Here is a 16,768-nt window from a genome sequence, read left to right as displayed (position 1 = left end):
CTACACTTGACAGAGTCAAGGAACAACTGCCAAACAAATGAGCAAGGAGTGGAAGAGGTGTCAGTACACAGGAAGAGACAGAACAGGAATGGAAATCATAAGTGGACACTACAGGAAGGGGAGGGACAAGCATTTATTAGGCGCCTACTATTTTCCAGGCACTGTGCTAAGCACTTAACAAACATTATCTGATTTGACACTCACAACAACCCTGGGAGGTAAGCACACTTATTATCCCCATTTTACAACTGAGGAAACTGAGGCAGGCAGAAGTTAAGGGACTTGCCCAGGCTCACAAAGCTAAGAAGTGTCTGAGACTGGATATTTATTCCTAGTCTAGTACTTTATCTACTGTGCCATTTAGTCAGGCTAGATTATCACTGGTGGTTAGTGTACTCTCAGAGAGTGGCTAGCAGGCAGCTAGCTGGTACAGTGGTTGGAGTGCCAGGCCTGGAGTCAGGAAGACTCCTTTGTTTCAAGTTCACATCTGGTCTCAGACATTTACTAGCTGTGTGACCTTGGGTAAATCACTTAACTCTGTTTGCTTCAGTTCCTCTTGCATAAAATGAGCTAGAGAAGGAAATGGCAAATCACTCCAGTATCTTTTCCAAGAAAACCCTAAATGGAGTCATGAAGAATAGGACATGACTGAAACAACTCAACAAAAAATGTAAGGAAAAGGTTTCCATTTAGCTTTGCTTATGTTGAAAGGAAAAAAGAATAAAGAAAAACAGATTGAAATGGAGCAACTATTACAGTGTTTCTTTTTCATCAAGTCTAATGCAGAAAAGAAAGATGGTGGGGACCACATCATGGTACCACGGAGTTAGAGCTGGAGGAGACCTTAGAGGCTATCAGATTCAATTCCCTCCATTTTACAGATGAGGAAACTAAGGCACAGAGGTTTGAAGTAGCTCACTTGTGGTCTCCCAGCTAGTAAGTACCTAAGATTCACTCCACTTCAGCATCACACAAGAGTGTAAGCCCTGTGGGATCCACATGTCTCATGTGGTAGGGCATTAATTCAGTCTTTTCCTTTATTCCTCCATCTACTCTTATTTCAGCCTTCCATTGCCAGGCCATGTACTTGGAAGACCACACCATGGAAAACAGCAGAGGCAGAAGAAGGAAGAGTTTTTGAAAGACTTGGCCAACCAGGTCAGCAATTTTGAGCTGTGGCCATTTCTGGGAAGTAGAGGGATGTCTTCGGAGCCTGTACACCCCTCTTGGCACCCTATCCATCCCGAGTCATAATTGGAAGGCGTGGTAACAGGTGAACCCACTTTATGTAGCATCCTTGCACCTGCCTCCTCTCCTTGGCATGCAGACAGAGTTCGAGGGCATTAGCTGGGGTCTCGTTTTCCATAATCTCGCCCAGCCCGGCTGTGATCAGCAGAGTATTATGACCTATGGAGCAAAGAAGTTGCCGTATGTGATATTTCATTTTGGGGGAGCGGGGGTAGTAATGAAGACCTTGCAGCAAAGTGAATTAATCTCCCCAGCTATTCAGAAATGAAGCTTCATCTACAGTAATATCATCTGCATTGCTATTTCTTTCCTCCCCATCATAGCCTTTACAAAAGACTTCTCTTAAAGAAAAAGTGGGAGGAAAAAAAAAAAAAACCTTTGGAAAAATGTTTTAACCCTTCACATCTGTTCTGGCAGGCACGGGGACATCCCGAACCTCTTTCAACATTCCAAGAGAGTTGTGGTTTCAGTGGGGGGCGGGACAGCCCTTGAAGGCTGCAGAATTCAAACTGTCTATTCCTGTCCATTCTTCCATGACTCTTCCCCAGGGCTGGGTGATAATCCCTTGCTGGGAGCTTTCTTGGCTCTCTTTTGCTGTTCCACACTTATTCCAGACAACAAGAACAGAGGTAGGGAGTAGGTTTGTGATTTGGTTGGTATAGGGAACTCCCAGATGAGGAAACTCACTCTATAAATGACTGCCATCTTTGTGACTTACACTCTTAGAAAGTTGCCTAGAGCTGACCGGTTGGGTCACACAGACAGTATGTGTCAGAGGCAGGATTTGAACCCAGATATTCCTGGTTCCAAAGACAGCTGTCCATCCACTATGTTGTGATGCTCCTCTTTCTAGGCAATAATCCTATTAAATAGAGGCTGCCAATATGTGATTTTGAGTCGATATCATGAATCATAGGATGGTGGGATCACGGATCTTAGAGGCCATCTGGTCCAACCCCCTCAATATGTGTGTGTGTGTGTGTGTGTGTGTGTGTGTGTGTGTGTGTTATGAGGCAATGTGCCAAAATATCTAGAAGGCTAGGCTTGGAGTCCTGTGTGGCCCTGGAGATATTCTTTCATCTCAATGTACTTTGGGTAACTCCCAAGATTTTTCTCCTAAGTCATAGGAGGATACTTTGATGGACGGAATACCCATACTAAGAACTCCTTGCCACAACAGAGATAGCATAATATAGTCATAAGGGGACTGAACTAGAAGTCACATGACCCTCTCTCTTGAGACTCAGTTTCCCTATGTGCAAAGTGAGGAAACGGATGAGGTGACCTCTGAGCTTTCTTCCAAGGATCTAGGATCCTTTAAATATATACAGTAAAGATATTATTCACCATGTACTGAAGGCCTATGAATATTTAATGAGAGTAAATTCATATATTGTATATCTTCATTTCTAGACCTAATTATACGTATATATTTGAAATTATTCATTAGTATTTATTCAACTTCCAATAGTCGTCCTAATTCATCTCAGTCTATAGAATTACTCCAACAATTATTGCACATTTAGTATGTAGCTTTTAGTGATTAAAAGCCCATTCCTGAGAAGGAGCAGCTATGGCAGAGGTCCGTATCTATACCGTGACAAGCCGGGCATCCATAAATATGTTTTTAATAACTCTGATGTTTTTGGTGGCATACAATAACTGTTTCATTATGTCCAAATTAAATGCCTGCCTAAGCAGACTTAGAATGCAGCTGGAAAGGGCCGCCAGCATTTGTCACCGTGTATTTCCGCATCGCCTCCATCATTTTTCAAATGCCAATGGATTAGGTGCAAAGAAGGCCCTGGTCATTTATCCGATCGCTTCTTCCAGATCCCCATTAAGAGACGGAGGAATTGAATACGGGGGAGTTCTAACCACATCACTAGTCAATCAGTGTGAGGGAGAGACAATGTGTTTATTTACCACAAAGAAATCCTTTAGGAACCCAACAGGGAGGGGAGAAATACTTTTAAGCATTGGTACAATATCCTTTTTTTCTTTAAAAAAAAAATAAAACAAAGAATCTAATAAAAAAGGGGCTATGTTGGAATAACAATAAAGAAGATGGGAGTGTGCATGATTTTTCATTTATGGATAGCAGGAGACATTAATATACTTGCCTATGGCTTGTACATTACTATTCCCAGCTATGCAGAAATGAAATTTGATTTACAGTGACACATTCTTTACGGCTATTCCAACCTACCTATTGTCTTTCTTGCCTCCTGACTGGCTGGCTACTTGAGAGAGGCTGATGACGCTGGACTCCACTCAATCATAATGGGTCTCTACAGTCGGTATATGTGACCTGGGATTTTCGGGCTTTGTATACCCAGCAAACCAATCAGAGCCCAGAAAGAACAATAGTTAAAGCTTTTACTGCTCCTTAAGATTCCCCACTGATTCCCATCGTGGCTGATTATATCACAGAAGTTATATAAAAATCACATTAAATGCCAACTAAATCAAGACTTTTCATGACTTTTTTTCCACAGCAATGAAATTCAGGACAAACACTATAGTATGCATGGAGATCACTACCCGGAGAATGGAATTCTTCATTTTCCATGCTCTATCTGGAAATGGAACGGGAACGGAGTGCAGCGTATTCATTTTGTTATTTTCCGTGATTCCTCCGCTGGTGATTTGCAAGCCTGCTGTGGGAGACCGCAATTAGGGGCCTTCATAATGTTAAACGGTTTGCTTTGATTAAATGGGTTGTCAAGGAATGGTTTTTCAGTAAGTTTAGGCTATAAATTATCAGTGGTGGGTTTTCAACTTTGAAATCCTGAAATATTAGCTCTTAGACGGGCCATTTTATTCAGAAGAATTGGACTTTTCCAGTTGGTGCAGAGAGGTTGTACTGCATTAGCTTATCAGAGAAACAAGATGGGGCCAGAGCCCAGGGACTTCTCTCATTAGTCGGAGCAACAAGTCCTGTACAATAAATTTGAAAGGGCTCTGCTTCTTCTCGGCGTTGCCCAACATAGTCATCTGAAGCTGGATCTCTGGATTCCCTGAAATCTCTTCCTTTAACCTTTTATTGAATCGCAGAGATGTCAGTCTTCTAGTCAGTGGATGTTGCCAAAGATGATAAAATGAGGATTTCTAGGAATCTTCTATATTCTTCCTCTTGGGACTTGTAATTTCTTTATGAGAAAGTAACTCGTTCTCATTTGTTAGAGAGGAATTTTTTTTAGCCCTTGGGGGTTTACTTTTCTTGTAACAACATATCAAAGCGGATAACGAGTATGACTACCCCCATTTGACAAATGAGGAAACTGAGGTTTCTAGAGAGGAAGTGACTTACCCAGGGTCATGTAGCTTGTAAGTTTCAGGTGGAAAATTTGAACCCACGTCTCCTGACTTCAAGTCCAGCTCTCTAATATGTCTAGGGAAATCAGAGATGGTGCTAAGTCAAGTGAAAGGCAGCTAGCTAGTAGAGTGTAGGAAGCACTGGGTTTGGAGTCAGGAAGATCTGAGTTCAAATCTAACCTCAGACACTTACTAGTTGTGTGACCCTGGGAAAGTCACTTAACCCTGTTTGCCTCAGTTTCCTCATATGCAAAATGAACTGGAGAAGGAGAGGGAAAATCCTTCCAGCATTTCTGTCAAGAAACCCCCAAATGGGGTCATGGAGAGTGGAACCTGACTGAACAGACTGAACAACAGGTCTGTTCTGTTGAATCAAATGCTTTTCATCAGTAAACATAGGCAAGAATATGCTTTTCTCATTCCCTACACCTTTCAGTTAATTGTCAAATGGTACAAATGTGGTCCGTTGTTCAATATTACTTGGGAAAACGTTCTCATCCCCTACCCCACACTCATCGTGGGGAGGAAAGGATTAAGTATTTATATAATTCCTACTCTGTGCCAGGCACTGTGCTAAATGCCTTATGAATATTACCTCATTTGATCCTCACAGCAACCCTGGGAGAGAAGTACTGTTATTATCCCCATTTTACAGTTGAAGACACTGAGGCAGAGATTCAGGGACTTGCCCTGGGTCATACCGATATGTGTCTTACTTGATGCAATGTCAGATCTTCCTGACTCCAGACTCCAGACCCAGCACTCCATCCAATGAGCCCCCTAACCACCACTCACCTGGCCTAAGCATGGTCTCCATTTTCCTCAGGTATGTGAAGGAGGCCTTCCATTTATGTTTCGATGACCATAAAAATATTTTATATAAATAGGAGAGCAGGCATCCATCTTGGTAGCTATTGATTTGCACACAATCACCTTTTTTCAATATTAATTTTTTCCATGACTCATAACTTTCCATCCTTCAGATATCCTGTGTAGCATACATGCCATGTATAACACGATTTTTTATGGGCTGAATGAGCAAATATACATTGATCACCAACATGAATACAGACAGTGCTATAAGGACACCAGGAATATTGATGCCTAGAACAAACAAAGGTTCCTAGTGAATGCTAAAGTCAATCCAGGAATTATTTTTTTAGCTAAGTTGGGCTAAGAGGAAGATCAGTTATGAAACAGAACATCTGCTGTGATGGATGGTATGGCAACAATGGAAGAGAGAGGGCAGAACTACTCAATCCTCATCTTGCTTCTGTCTTTTCCACCAAGAGAATGATCCACAAATTGGAGAAGATAGGACAGAAATGGTTAAAAGGAATTGCTGTCCCTCCCAAGAGAGGAGATGATGAGAGGCTCCACCTACTCCGTAATAAGCTCCAGTCACAATGAGCAGAGGGGCTGCTTTTCGAGTTCTCCCATGTTGGGGATCCTCAAGCAGAAGTATAATTTTATAAACATCATGGAGGTCTCATACGCAGTTACAGGTGAGAAGAAAACTCTTCCCAAACTCCTTTTGCCAGAGCAACAATGGAAAGTCTGTTTCCAAATGAAGATACATCTCTATCCCTTGTGCTCTCTAACCTTAACATCGAAACATTTAGATAAATAAACAGATGTTCCAGGTCCTTTTACCTTTGCTTATTAAACCCTCATCCTTCTTTTCTGTTTTCCTCACTGAGACAACCAGAGAAAAAAACTGCTCAAGAAGAAAAATGGTGATTCATGATCCTGACTTGCTGCCAAGTGGCGATGCTCCTGCCTGAGACTGTTGATATGGTCAAACAGCATTTGATCAAAGTTCAATCCCTCTCTGTGCATGTATACTTTATTGTTTGTAATTTTTAGTGATGAGATAATTTGTATTAGAATAAAACATATATGAGTACATATATACATGAGTTTTTCTGTAAATATAGCAACCATTCACATGAACACCATGAATACACATGTGTCTTTGTTTACTTGTTTCCCATACGCATACACATACCTATGCATACCCTTGTGGGAGACTGTGTTACATAGTGAATAGATAGTTGATATCAGGGTTAATAAGACCTGTGTGAGTCCTGCTTTTGAGACATACTGGGCTATGTGATCCAGGAAAAGTCATAACTTCATAATGTCCAAGGCAGACTTTTTAGACTCTATCTTGCAAAATAGCTGTTGCTTTGATAGGGGGACTTTCCTTATCAGTGGTTCTCTATACTGATGAAATCACAGGAATGGACCAAACTTTATTTGTATGAGCATATGTGTGTACATATACTGTATATGAATAAACATGCATTTATTAAATACCTCCTATATGTCTAGCATGGTTTATATTATATATTTTTTTACATTACTTATATGTATATGTATATATGTATACTTTACTTCTATTAAAAGTACCCCAATGGTCCTTCATTCATCATGAATCTTATGATCCCATAATGAAGGGCCCCTGTATCCACAGGAATTTTGATCTCATAGAGAAGATAGCAACCCAAGAAGAATGCCCAGTGCTTCTCCTTTCTGGTGGGGAGATGAGACCATCTCTTCATAAATCCAGGTCCAAGGTATCAATGAATAAAGAAATATTATACAATTAAATTCATACTTGTTGGGCTCATAGTTCTTGTTGAACCTTGTTGACATAGACTAGAAATGAGAAAACCTGTTAGGAATGCCATTAGCCTACACAGGCACCCGTGTTTCTCATTTATGAGGAAGCATGAGAAGCCTCTGCCCTTAAGTGACTGCTTTCTTTATCTACTTGGGTCCTAATTGTTGGCACTGGTGGTATCAATGCCACGCTTGAAGTCTGAGACCTCGCAAGCCTGACAGAATCACTGAGTAACAGCATTTTGGAGTTGGAAGAGACCAAACCACAACTGAAAAGAACCCCCACTATCACATACCCCACAAGAGGGCCTGCCTGTGATGGAAGACCTTCAAAGAGAAGGACTCACCGCCTTCTCAGGTGAGCCATTCCACTTGGGGATAGATTTGATAGTTAGAAAGTTGCTGTTTTCTACCATCAAGGTTAAATTTGTCTCTTTGCAACCTCTTTCCATTGCTCCTAGAACTATCTAGGGTCAAACAGAACAAGTTGAATTTCTCTTCTTTTTTTGGTCTTAATTAATTTGTTAAATTAATTTGTTTGTTTGTAAATTTGTAAAATTAATTTGTTTGTTTACTCTGAGTTTACAAGATTCAGTTCCCCAGTTCTCTGAGTTTCACATTTTCTCCCCCTCCCTTCCCTTGCCCCCCCCCCCCCCGCCGGCCTACAATCAGGTATAGGATCTGCAGATACTTTCACATTAGACATTGGTCAGGTTACAAAGAAGGATTGTATCAGATGGAATGAAGAATGGGAAAGAGGAAACAAAACCAAACAAGAAAAGGAAAGAGAGCAGATAATTTGCTTCAATCTGCATTTGAATTCTGTTCTTTCTAGTTCTTTCTCTGAATGTAGACATTTCTCTCCATCATGAGTCTTTTGGAGTTGGCTTATAGCCCTGCATTTCTGAGAAGAGTTCAGTCTATCAAACCTGGTCATCATACATACATTGTGTCTGTATTTGTGTACAAATTTCTCCTGGTTCTGCTCTTCTTACTCAGCATCAATTTGTATAAGCCTCTCCAGGTAAACATGAAGTCCATCTGCTCCTCGTTTCTTATGGCACAATAGTATTCATAACTTATTTAGCCATTCCCCAATTGATGGGCATCTCCTTAATTTCCAAGTCTTTGCCACCACAAAAAGAGATGCTGTAAATATTTTTGTACATATGGGTCTTCCTCCCGCTTCTATGATCTCTTTGGGATACAACCCTAGAAGTGGTATTGCTGGGTCAAAGGATATGAAATTACTTATAGCCCTTTGGGCATAGTTCCAGATTGCTCTCCAGAATTGTTGAATCAGTTCACAACTCTACCAGCAATGTATTAATGTTCCAATTTTTTCACATCCTCTCTAGCATTTATCATTTTCCTGTTTTATCATCTTAGCCAATCTGATTGGTGAGATGTGGTACCTCAGAGTTGTATTGATTTGCATTTCTCTAATCATTAGTGATTTAGAGCATTTTTTTCATATGCTTATAGATATCTTTAATTTCTTCCTCTGAGAACTGCCTGTTCATATCCTTTGACCATTTATCAATTGGGGAATGACTTGTATTCTAATAGATTTGACTCAGTTCTCTGTATACATTAGAAATGAGTCCTTTATCAGAGACATAGGTTGTAAAAATTCTTTCCCAATTTTCTACTTCCCTTGGTTACATTGGCTTTGTTTGTACAAAAGCTTTTCAGTTTCATGTAATTAAAGTTATCCATTTTGCATTTTATAATCCTCTCTAATTCTTGTTTGGTCATGATGTCTTCCCCTCCCCATAAATCTGACAGGTAAACTATTCCCAGATTGCTTACAGTTTCATCCTTTATACCTAGATCATGCACCCATTTAGACTTAATTTTGGCACACGGTGTTAGATAGTTTCTGCCATACTATATTCCAGTTTTCCCAGCAGTTTTTGTCAAATAGTGAATTCTTATCCCCAAAACTGGAGTCTTTGGGTTTATCAAAGAGTAGATTATTATAGTCATTGACCGCTGAGTCTCCTGTACCCAATCTATTCCATTGATCCCCTGCTCTATTCCTCAGCCAGTACCAAGTAGTTTTGATGACTATTGCTTTATAATACAGATTAAAATCTGGTATAGCTAGGCCACCTTCCCTAGCATTTATTTTCATTAATTCCCTTGATATTCTGGACCTTTTATTCTTCCAAATGAATTTTGTTACTATTTTTTCTAGCTCTATAAAGTAATTTTTTGGTAAATTGATTGGTATGGCACTAAATGTGTAATTTAATTTAGGTAAAATTGACATTTTTATTATATTAGCTCGACCCAGTCATGAGCAATTGATGTTTTTTCAATTAGTTAGATCTGACTTTATTTGTGTGAAAAGTGTTTTGTAATCATGTTCATAGTCCTGGGTTTGTTCTAGCAGGTAGATTCCCAAATATTTTGTAATGCCTATAGTAACTTTAAATGGGATTTCTCTTTCTATCTCTTGCTGTTGGATTTCATTAGAAATGTACAGGAATGCCAAGGATTTATATGGGTTTATTTTATATCCTGCAACTTTGCCAAATTTATTTATTGTTGCAAGTAGTTTTTTACTTGATTCTCTAGGTTTCTCTAAGTATATCATCATAATCATCTGCAAAGAGTGATAACTTGGTCTCTTCTTTGCCTAATTTGATTCCTTTGATTTCTTTTTCTTCTCTAATTGCTACTGCTAATATTTGTAGTACCAGATTGAATAAGAGGGGTCATAGTGGCCACCCTTGTTTCACCCCTGATCTTATTGGAAATGCTTCTAGCTTATCCCCATTGCATATAATACTTGCTGATGACTTTAAATAGATGCTACTTATTATTTTAAGGAAGACTCCATTTATTCCTATACTTTCTAGTGTTTTTAATAGGAATGGATGTTGTACTTTGTCAAAAGCCTTTTCTGAATCTATTGAGATAATCATGTGGTTTCTGCTAGTTTTGTTGTTGATATGATCAATTATACTGATGGTTTTCCTAATATTAAACTGTCCTTGCATTCCTGGAATAAATCCTACCTGATCAAAGTGTATTATTCTTGTGATAAGTTGCTGTAGTCCTTTTGCTAACATTTTATTTAATTTTTTTGCATCTATATTCATGAAGGAAATTGTTCTATAATTTTCTTTATCTGTTTTATCTCTTCCTGATTTAGGTATTAGTACCATGTTTGTGTCATAAAAAGAATTTGGTAGGACTCTTTTTCACTAATTTTCCCAAATAGTTTGTAGAGTATTGGAATCAATTGTTCTTTAAATGTTTGATAAAATTCTCTAGTAAATCCATCTGGCCCTGGAGATTTTTTCCTAGGGAGTTCACTGATGGTTTGTTCAATTTCTTTTTTTTGAGATGGGGTTATTTAAGTAATTTACTTCCTCTTCAGTTAATCTAGGCAACTTATATTTTTGTAAATATTCATCCACTTCACTAAGATTGTCAAATTTATGGGCATATAATTTGGCAAAATATGAATTTCTCTTCTTTGAAGGAGCTTCAAACACTTGAAGATCGTCATCATGTGCTCCTGAGACTTGTCTTGTCCAGGTTCTAAGACCCAGTCCCTTCTACCAGTCCTCATATGATGCAACCTCAAGAACATGTACCATTCTGATTGTCTCTCTCTGGTTGATGTTCCAGCTTAGTAATGTACAATGTTCTTTAGTTGTTTTACGCAGAGCTAAACATGACACTCCAAATGTGGGTTGACCAAGAAGACAGTAGAGGGATTGTTGCCTCCTTATTCCAATGTAGCCCAAGATCACATGAATTTTTCCTCTGTCATATTGCTGACTTGGATTCAGCTCAGTCTCCTAAAATCCTAGATCTTTGTAATACATTGTTGGGCAACTATGCCTCCATCACCTCAAACACTCTAACTGGAAATGCTCAAACCCAATAAGGAGCAGATTTCTTGTCTTGACATGAAGAACTGACTGCACTCCCCAAAGTTCATCCCAATAAATTTCGCTTAAACTACATAGGCTTTGAATATGGGCATTTTCATATTTATTATGGATGATTTGTTGTTAAGTCTTTGTGCAACTCTTTGTGACCACATTTGGGGTTTTCTTAGCAAAGATACTGGAGGGGTTTGCTATTTCCTTCTCCAGGTCATTTTACAAATGAGAAAAATGAGGCAAATAGGATTAAATGACTTGCCCAAGGTCACACAGCTAGTAAATCTCTGAGGCCATATTTGAATTTAGGAAGATGAGTCTTCCTGATTCCAGGCGCAGACCTCTATCCACTGTGCCACGTAGCTGCTGGGCCACCACAATATTGTCCTTCTAGAAGACATTTTCTATTAAATGGTAGGGAAAACCAAACATCCTTTCCCTACTCCTTATACACCCTTTTCTGCCCCCCCCCAATCCACCTTCCAATCCAAAGAACCATTGACTTATCAAAAACAGCTTTTCAAATAATGACATTTTGGGACAGATTCACTAGATTGGAAAATGCCCCAGAAATAACCTACCTGCATTTTAGCAAAAGTTTTTCTTTGAGAAAGTGTTTGACAAAGTTTCTCAAGTCATGGTAGACCAGATAGATAGATACAGGCTGACTGATGATAATATAGTAAGAGGGATCTCTTATAAAAACAAGTAATTTTAAAGACTTAGTAACACTGATCAATGCAATGATTAACCCCAGTTCCAGAGGATTGATGATGATGAATATGACCCACTTCCTGACAGAAAGGTGATGGACTCAATATGAAGAATGAGGGTTACACTTTTGGACATGGTTAATGTGGGAATTTGTTTTGCTTGAATGCATATTTGTTATGAGGATTTATTTTTGTTCTTTTTCAGTGGAGGTGGGGTGGGAGGGAGAGAAAAATACATGCTTATTAGTTGAAAAAAAGTATTAAAAATAGAGAAATGAGTTGAGCAACTGACACCTTGAGTTTCTGGCAATCGAAAGACCCCAAAAGAATTCATTATCAGATCAATGTTAAATGGGATGGACGTTTCAAATGTAGTGCTGCATACCTCTGTTCCTGTATCACTCTTTTCAGCATATTTATTCTTAATGGAAAGCATAGACTACATACTTATCAAATTTGATAATGGCATTAAATTGAGAGGGAGAGTTAATACATAGGATAACAGGGTCAGGTCTCAGGAAAGCTCTCTATAGATTAAAGAGATGGATCTGTTGGATCTAATAAGATAAAATTTAGTAGGTGTGAATATGAAATCACAGATGGGTTAAAAATTTCAAAGGTAAGATAGGGGGAAAGCATGGCTAGAAAGCAGTCCATGTGACAAAGACCTGGAGATATTAGTGGACTCTAAGCTTAATGAGCTTGGGATGGAAGAAGGCAACCCCCGAAAGCCAATGAAATCTCATAATATATAGTAACAATTTTCTTTCATGATGGAGCTTATGCTGCACTCTGAGGCTTCTAGGAAAAGAAGAAGAAAGTCACAGGACCACGAGTGCTTCTCAGAATCTTTAAGGGACCATTTGTGTCCAATGATATTAACCATAGTCAAACAGAGAGGACTTCTGAACTACAAGGGTGTTGTATCAGTTTGGGAGTGAGGGTAGTATTTGCTATACAAGTTCCAGAGGCAGCATGGCATTGTACAAAGAGGTTGCAGAACTCCCAGAATTAGTGGGATGAGGTGATTAAGATGATGGTCTGCTAATCCATTGTGTTCTGCATGTGTGAGTTTGAATCATGACCTTTTTAATTTCTCTTGAGAGGCAGTATACACCGTGGATACTCACCAAACTTTAGTCAGGAAGACTTGGGTTTAAATCCTACCTGATAAACTCATGCTCAAATGACTAATCACTCTCAGCCTCAGTTTTACCTTTTGTAAAATGATGAAGTTGGCCCCAAGGGCCTCTAAGGTCCTTCTAGCTCTAAGCCTATAATCCTATAACCCAGGTTCAAATTTAGACTCTACAACTTGTAAGTCATGTGACCTTGGGCAAATCATTTAATCCCTGTGAGCCTTGGTTTCCAAATTTGAAAAAAATGGAATGATAATACTCTATGTCACAGGGTTGTTATAAAGAAAGTGCTTTGTAAATACTCAATCACTATAAATGTGTTACTATTTTTAGAGACATTTTAAAAAAGAACTTCAGAAATTACAATGCTGTGATGTTTTAATTGATCAATGATTTCACTGGTTTGGATTCTTCCTTGGCCAATGCAAATTTAAACTGTTTAATACCTTCCCATATCCTTTCCCAGGCAGCAACAATGGCTCCCTAATTGTTTCTCAGGGAAAAGACAGACTGATCTCTTAGGCAATGAAAGCCCTTCAAATCTGACTCTTGCTCATCTTTCCAAGCTGATTCTCCATGAATCACCCTTATATACTCCCTTATACCCAAAATGACCTTTTAGTTCTTCCTCCAGAACATTTTATCTCCTGTGTCCATTTCATTGCCTAGATCTCTGTCTCCTCACTACCACCTCTTAGAACTCTTAGTTCCCTTCAAGCCTCAGCCCGAGAGCCAGTCCCTACATTTGGCCTTTCCTGATTCCTCTGGTTATTAACAACTCTCCCCAACTCCAAAACTGCTTTGTACTGGTCAGCTATATATTTTGTCTGGGTTTATCAATGTTATGTTGTTTTCCACCAGTAGAATGGAAGCATCACGAGGGCAGGGGCTGCTTTGCTTTGGTCATTGCATTTCCAGTTCTTAGCACAGTGTCTAGAATGTAGTGATAATGATAATGATAGTAATCATAGCTGACATTTATATGGTGCCAACTATGTGTCAAATGCCGTGCTAAGCACTTTGTAAATATTATCTCATTTAATTCACATAACAACATTGGGAGATAGGTGCTGTTATTACCCCATTTTCCAACTGAAGAAACTGAGGCAAACAGAAGTTAAGTGACCAAAGGTAACACAGCCAGTAAATATCTGGGGCTGGATTTGACCTCGAGTCTTCCTCACTTCAGACACAGTGCTCTGTCAACTACATTACCTAGTGAACTCTAATAGGTATTTTCTAAGAGCTTGTAGAATTGAATTGCGTTTTTGTCCATATTTTCTTTAGAGATGCTGCTTGATGAAGGGTGGCTTCATCAAGTTCTCAGTATCTAAATGAGCAGCCTGCATTATAATCCCAACACATACACCCTTGATGCTCCTTGTTTCACCACTTTTTGCATAAGAGTTCTCTTTGGTAAGAAACAACAACACTGAACATCTCTCTGTTGTCTTCTGGGTTACCCAGAGTTTTGAGTTTTCTGATACTGTGGCACTCTGTGTTTTGGAGTCATACTTTGCCTCCCCTGGAGGCTATTCTATTAATGAAATTAATTGTTGGTGGCTTGGTCATCAAAGTTTCTGGAAAATCCCCCTGTTTGATCCAGTCCAATTCTTTCTAATTTGTTTTGAGATTGGTTCATTGTGAGAGATGAAGTTCAGACTTTTGCATGATAGAGATTGAATAGTTACGGGTAATGGTGGAGTGAAGATATATATTAAGTGAGCTGAGGATGGCTGATTAACTGGGGTTGTCATGTCTGTTAAGAAGACTAAAATTCAGGGAGATTCAATGATATTGCCTGAAGTTGGGAGCAGAGCTATCCTTAGAACCCAAGCCATTGATCTCTGTGTTCTTTCATTAGAATACATTCTCTGTGAATGTATGGCCAAAGTGCTCTGGACCTCAGTTTCCTCATCTCCAAAATGGGAATAATAAGGTGATCTCTACAGGATAGGAATTTCTGAGGAAAGCAGAAATAGAGATCATCACATCATTGACTAGTTTATGACAGCATGACCTGGTTTCAGATTCTTCCCCAGACACCACCTAATGGACTTTGGGCAAGTCTACCTAAGCCTTGGTTATGTTAAGTGAAAGATGAGAGAGGTAGGACTAGATGACCTCTGTGGGCCCTTCCAACTCTAGTTCTACTCCTGGGGTCCTATCTGTCCTATCCTCTCTGTTGTCTTTTTAAAAATATTAATTAATTAGTTTCTAGTTTTCAACATTCACTTTCATAAGATTTTGAGTTCCAAATTTTCTCCCATTCCTCCTTTCCCCCTCCCCCAATATGGCATGCAATCTGATACAGATTCTACATATACATTCATATTAAACATATTTTCACATTAGTCATGTTGTACAGAAGAATTAAAACCAATGGGAGGAACCATGAGAAAGAAAAAACAAACAAAAAAGAGCAAATAGTATTCTTCTATCTACATTAAGACTCCATCGTCTGTTGTCTTTTTAATATTATTTCCCCTAATAGAATGTAAACTCCTTGAGGGTAGAGACTGTCTCACTTCTATCTTTGTAATCCCAGCACCTAGGATAGTTCCTAGCATATGGTAAGTATTTAATAAGTGTTTGTTGAATTGAATTGAGCATGATAGATGAATAGATGAAACTTAGCTATTTCTCCCTAGATTATTGAGGTTGGATCTAATAGGTTCCAAGGATGGGTATTAAATATTTATTATTTATTAGTACAGGACATCAAGGTGCACACAAAAAATGCTGAATTATGATTCAAAAGAGGTTTGAATTTAAATCCTGCCTGACACTTACTGATTATGTGAGCCTGGGTAAAAATAGGGATCACAGATCTGGAGGTGGAAGGAACTTCAGATATCATCTGGTACAACCCCTTCATTTTAGAGATGAAGCCCAGAGGGATTCAGCGACCTGTACCAGGTCATACAGCTGCTTGGTAGCAAAAGCAAGTCCTCAGTTTCCAAATCCAGTCCATGCCTTTCCTTTGCCTTAAAAGCCCTGAAATGTCTGCAGCATTAACCCTTCTGGAAACATTAGATTGATAAATCCAAGGTGCAAATTGTTTGTAGAATCTCAATTAAAACCCTTATAATATTGTCATTTGTAATCAGCCCACTATGAAAACAGGGCTTAGAAAGGGCAGCCCAATCATTTGAACTTGCAATCTGTGATAGATCCAAATATTCAGATGAGGTCAGTGGTCAGAGCAGAGGTGACAGCTTCGGTCAATAAATGGGTTCAGTGAGACAAAATCTTTTTGTCTACATGGGAATAGGTTGAAGATGTTGGCTCTCAAGGGGAACTCCAAAGATTAAATTCAGCTGCATTGCCAATATCTTTGCAGGCCAAATGAGAGAATGAGGGAAATGTTGGGTGAGTTACATGCTGTGTCTGTGTGAGGTTCCTGCTGACAGTGTGGCTGGGGTGCTCCTGGGTCAGCTGTCCTGCCTCCAACTGAAGTGGAGTTTGATAGAAAATGATACAATGGAGAGAAAGAAAGGGGAGGGGAACAAAAAAAGGAAGCTGGAATATTACCACTTGTCATTGGATAGGAACCACAGGCTGGTCTTTTCATCATTTCCCAAATAGGAGGTACAGTAAAGAGGGGACAGGATTTGGAAGCAGAGGACCTGGACTTGAATTTTGGCTCTGTTATTTACTGTTTGCATGACCTTGGGCAAGTCAATTCCCTTTACTCGGCTTAAGCTTTTTTATTTGTAAAATCAGGCTTTTGGACTTGATGACCTTAACATTCCTTTCCATTTCTAAAGTTATGGTCCTATGTTCCCACCTCTGTGTCTGCACAGATCGCCCTCCATGT

The sequence above is a fragment of the Petaurus breviceps genome, unplaced genomic scaffold (genome assembly GCF_028583685.1).
Source record: "Petaurus breviceps papuanus isolate PSGF00001 unplaced genomic scaffold, PetGlider_PUasm1.0 207, whole genome shotgun sequence".
Taxonomy (NCBI): Eukaryota; Metazoa; Chordata; class Mammalia; order Diprotodontia; family Petauridae; genus Petaurus; species Petaurus breviceps.
This window is presented reverse-complemented; position numbering follows the sequence as displayed.